Here is a 6,000-nt window from a genome sequence, read left to right as displayed (position 1 = left end):
GACGCTACTCAGACTTCGGCTGCAGTAACACGAGCCATGGCTGAGGCTCCAGACTGTGTCACCCCAGTGACCATTGAATGGCCACAAGATCTGATGTGTAGCCAAATTGTTGTTCAAGAACAACATTCTGACCCGACACTTGCTGCCGTGTGAAAGAAACAAAAGGGTAGAGTGATAAAGTATTCACGGGGAAGTTGAGCCAAGTTCCTTCATAAATAAGGACGGCTCTACCGTGAGTCACGAACACCCGAGGGCAAGGTTCAACTGCAGTTCGTCGTTCCCGCCAAGTACCGCCAAGCAGTGTTAGAATGGGGTCATTGTTCAGCCTCAGGAGGTCACATGGGCAAAAGGAAGACCCAGGGCCGTATCCGAGCTGACTTTTTCTGGCCAGGGATGGGACGAGACATTGATAGTTTTGTGCGTTCCTGCAATGTGTGTCCACGTACCACTAATCAGGGACATGTCCTTCCTGCGCTGTTTGTAACCACACCTGTAATCTCCGAGTCAGTTGAGAGACAGGGCAGTGGTGAAGTGGGTGCAGACCTGACGTCTCGCCCGTTGGCCCCACAGGACACAGTATGTCCAGGGCCTGTACATACATATGTACCGTAAGTTAAGGGGGAAGTTTGAGAACCCTGCAGAGACAGTCCGAGGCTGTGTATGAATTACCTTGTGGAACGTCTCGAGCTGTGGGCCTCTCTGAGGATTCCCGGAGAATGTACATTATCCACATGAGTGTTCATACCCACGGTGGGTGTTAAAACGTGACCTGCCAGAGATTGCGTAGCGATTCTCAGCTTCCTGTCATTAATAATAAACGTAGAGTTAGGGTTTAACCATTAAACTGGGTGATGGGATGTTGTTAAGGTGCTGTTCCCTCACATGCCGGTCAGGTGCGCCGCATGTTGAACTCTCACGCCAGCTTCTGGGGACTGGGTGATGGGATGTTGTTAAGGTGCCATTCCCTCACATGTTGAGCAAGGTGGATACCAGGTTAAAGCTCCCCCGCTAAGAACCCTCACGCCTATGTTTCCTGGTTAATAATGTAAATAGTGTACTTTTTGTAACATAAGTACTGATTGCTAGGCAGAGAGAGAGAAATGATACTTTTGATGCTCCACCTTGATTGTTTTCGCAGGTGCAGCTGGTGGGTGCAGCATTGCTGTGCAGATTAGCTGGTCATCCCTGTTGCATGCTGCCGCCTCTTCTCTTCTGCCTTGTTGTCATTATTTACTATAAATTTGTATTACATGATTTTACACGTAGGTACAGTTACACCACAACTGTCACACCTACACCGTGTATTACATACATTACGCTCCATAACAATTAGTTGTTAACATAAATGTTGCGAATTTTTCGCTCTGTTTGACCTGAGTACAGGATTTTTCACTGTTGTCACAGAGTTTTTCCCTCAAGCTTGCTTCTATCAACGTAAATACGAGTTTTTTTTCGCTCACTGGAGACTGCGACTTTCTCCTGTAGCAGGATAGCACACACACCTCAGTGTGAATCTTGTGTGACTGAGTTAGGATTTATATGTATGTATTGAAATTTTTTCCCTGGGAAAAAATTTAAACTTTTCATGGGGCGTAATGTCACGAGTCGGCTAGTGACATTGGCTTTTGTGGGAAACCGCGAACTCTAGTGGAATCCCAGTTTATCGTTCAGTTAACCGCTCACTCGGTCGGGAGTGTTTTCAAATCAATTTTTCACTGTCATAAGTGATTGTCTTTGTGTGAGACATTAGTGCTTCTGCTGAGCAATTTGTTTTGGGCGTGTTTCGCTCATTCTAGCCGTTAGAAATGCGGCCACAGCACTCCCCTCTTTCCCACGATTTAGTCAGTCGAGGTTTGAGCGCCATGAAACCAGGTTGGGCCAGAGCGTAGTGCCGCCGTTCCTGATTTCCACATAGTGTGATTGGCGAGAGACTTAAGCGAGTGCAGTGTCCTTTCCAGTAACGACGCCCAGTCATCTGCTTAGTCCACTCTTTGACCAGTATTTCTTTTCGTTTTCCTAGACTTAAGAGTTTAGTTAAGGTGCTGTTCCCTCACGTGCCGGCCGGGTGCACCGCATATTGTTTTCCTAGGTTTAAGAGTCTAGCTTTTGAGTGAGTGAGTGGGTGCGATCTCCTTACTTTGAATTTATTTTGAAATGTTAAATTTATTCCTCTGTAATCAATAAATTTAACAGTTCTTTTTCTTTGAGCTTAATGTAATGTAAACTCGTGTTTCATTTCTCCATAACTAAGCTTATTTCCTTTATAGCTCCTAGCTTGCATAAACGCTTTGCTATGCATAACTGGTACTTAGGCCAGTCTTGTTGTATTAAGCATAAAATCCGTTGTGCCTTCTAGGAGTTAACGCATCAGCAAGAACCTGACATTATAAATAGTATTAAATATTTATTGTCAGGGGTGAAGTAACTTTCTCCAAAGGCTAACAGTACTAATAAACAGCAATTGTGAGGAATTAGTCTCTGCTGTGTACTATTGAGAATGTTTATAAATTCTCGTTCTGAGAGAATCGGCGAAGCAAGCAAGCATAAAGTAATCATTGCTTGATCTTCATAAGAATTCATTATACTGCTCTTCAGTATTACTTAACATTATCATTTAATATTGCATTTATTTTAAAAACCCCGTGACAGGTAGCACTATATCAAGTGAGTGGATGATGCTCGCCACCACCTACCACTATTCGAATATACGCAGTTCAATTAAATGTTTTTGCTCTGATACACGAAAATATTTATGAACGCTAGTGGAGGGGCCCATATACTGGCAATTCCAATGTGCTGTATATATGTGGAGAGTGATTAGAGTGTATGAATGACTGGATGAATGAATGAATGAGTGGATGAATGAATGAATGAATGAATGAGTGGATGAATGAATGAATGAATGAGTGGATGAATGAGTGGATGGATGAGTGGATGAATGAGTGGATGGGTGAGTGGATGAATGAGTGGATGAGTGAGTGGATGAATGAATGAATGAATGACTGGATGAATGAATGAATGAATGAGTGGATAAATGAATGAATGACTGGATGAATGAATGAATGAGTGAATGGATGAATGAATGAATGAATGAGTGGATGAATGAGTGGATGAATGAGTGGATGGATGAGTGGATGAATGAGTGGATGAATGAGTGGATGAATGAATGAGTGAATGGATGAATGAATGAATGAGTGGATGAATGAATGAATGAGTGAATGGATGAATGAATGAATGAGTGGATGAATGAATGAATGAGTGAATGGATGAATGAATGAATGAGTGGATGAATGAGTGGATGAGTGAGTGGATGAATGAGTGGATGAATGAGTGGATGGGTGAGTGGATGAATGAGTGGATGAATGAGTGGATGGATGAATGAATGAATGAGTGGATGAATGAATGAATGAATGAGTGGATGAATGAATGAATGAATGAGTGGATGAATGAGTGGATGGATGAATGAATGAATGAGTGGATGAATGAATGAATGAGTGGATGAATGAATGAATGAATGAGTGGATGAATGAATGAATGAATGAGTGGATGAATGAGTGGATGGATGAATGAATGAATGAGTGGATGAATGAATGAATGAGTGGATGAATGAATGAATGAATGAGTGGATGAATGAATGGATGGATGAATGAGTGGATGGATGAATGAATGAATGAATGAATGAGTGGATGAATGATTGGATGGATGAATGAGTGGATGGATGAATGAATGAGTGAGTGGAGGAGTGAGTGGAGGAGTGAGTGGATGAGTGAGTGGATGGAGGAATGAATGAATGAATGAATGGATGAATGAGTGGATGGATGAGTGGATGAATGAATGGGTGGATGAATGAATGGATGGATGGGTGGATGGATGAGTGGATGAATGAGTGGATGGATGAGTGGATGAATAAGTGGATAATGAGTGGATGGATGAGTGGATGAATGAATGAATGAGTGGATGGATGAGTGGATGAATGAGTGGATGGATGAGTGAATGAATGAGCGGATGAGTGGATGGATCAATGAATGAGTGCATGAATGAATGAATGAGTGAGTGGATGAATGAGTGGATGGATGAGTGGATGAATGAGTGGATGGATGAATGAGTGGATGAATGAGTGGATGGATGAATGAATGAATGAGTGGATGAATGAGTGGATGGATTAATGAATGAATGAATGAGTGGATGAATGAGTGGATGGATGAGTGGATGAATGAGTGGATGGGTGAGTGGATGAATGAATGAATGAGCAGATGAATGAGTGGATGGATGAGTGGATGAATGAATGGATGAATGAGTGGATGGATGAATGAATGGATGAGTGGATGGATGGATGAGTGGATGAGTGAGTGGATGAATGAATGGATGAATGAGTGGATGGATGAATGAATGAATGAGTGGATGAATGAGTGGATGGATGAATGAAAGATTGAATGAATGAATGAATGAGTGGATGAATGAATGGATGAATGAGTGGATGGATGAATGAATGGATGAATGAGTGGATGGATGAATGGATGAATGAGTGGATGGATGAGTGGATGAATGAATGGATGAATGAGTGGATGGATGAATGAATGAATGAATGAGTGGATGAATGAGTGGATGAGTGAATGGATGGATGAGTGGATGAATGAGTGGATGAATGAATGAGTGGATGAATGGAAGAATAAATGAAAGCTTTGTTTACATGTGTGACAATGTGAGGCCAATTGTGTGAGACTGTAATATGTGTAATTTAACAGATATTCTCCCCGACCAATATTTCTCCCCGCCAAAGCATGTTTTCACCCCGATTTGTTTGTCAGTGTGTTTGTTACCAGGATTACTCAAAAACTAAACGAGAGATTTGGACCAAGCTTGGTGGGTAGATAGCCAATGTCCCAGGGAACAATTGATTAATTTTTGGCACCGATCCGGATCATATTACAGATTCTGGATCCGTATTTTGCGAAACCCTAATCAGTTACAAGAAAATCCTAACCCATTATGAAGAGTGGTTTGGAAATTGCTCTTGTCGGAGAGATGTGCTCCACTGAGTGCCCCTCCAGTTGGTGATAAAGTAACAGGCTACTTGAGTACCCACTGACGCTACGTGAATTATGGAAGGAGCAATATGGAACTTCACTGTTACTTGCGTTACTCTCTCTCTCTCTCTCACATCACACACACACACACACACACACACACGCGCACACCGCTCGCTGGTGCAGTGGTAACGTTCTCGCTTGCTATCTGGTAGACGGGAGTTCGCGCCTCGCTCAGGTTGCGAAAAGTTTCACTGACGAAGTGGGTGGTTACTGTCCCCCTTGAGCAAGGGGACGGGTGTGTGGGTGTGTGGTCACAGCCTTGCCCTTAGATCGGACTATATGAGCTCTCAGCTCCCTTCCGGGAGGGTAAAAGCTGACCATCACGACCATCAAGTGATCCTGACCGACCCAGTGAATTACATCACAACCCTAGAACAGTTAGTTGAGGTCACATAAATGAAATATAATGAGTTACCATCCTGAAGGGGTCAACGATAAGGACACCAAGCAAGCCTCACTATAGATAAGACGTCAGTAAGAAGCACATCACTTCCTTAGATAAGAGATAAGACCAACATATGTGGTGCTAGTCACGATGAAGTGTACTAGGACTATACTCTCTTCACTCTGACAAGGAGTAACATTGGCATCCCTCCATCTTGAATACTAAGCTCTGAGATTAACATATATGATGCGAGTCACGAAGAAGTGCATTAAAAGGACTATAACTGGCGTACCTCTATCTTGAATTATAAGCTCTGAGATTAACATATATGATGCTATGGTCAGACTCAAATATAAAGTCCGTTTGGGTGGGGCCCGAGAGGGGATTTCCCTCTCTACAACTCTGCCGCATCAACCCCAGTACCTATCTCTCTCTCTGTCATATGTCAGCTATTTACTATTTGAAATTGTATATTAAATATTCTCTATTTATTAAATATATTAGATAAGGCTATATAGTGCTATG

The sequence above is a fragment of the Coenobita brevimanus genome, chromosome 69 (assembly GCF_032717465.1).
Source record: "Coenobita brevimanus isolate Jiangsu-jjx chromosome 69, ASM3271746v2, whole genome shotgun sequence".
Classification (NCBI taxonomy): Eukaryota; Metazoa; Arthropoda; class Malacostraca; order Decapoda; family Coenobitidae; genus Coenobita; species Coenobita brevimanus.
The sequence above is the reverse complement of the archived record's forward strand: the minus strand, read 5'-3'. Positions refer to the sequence as shown.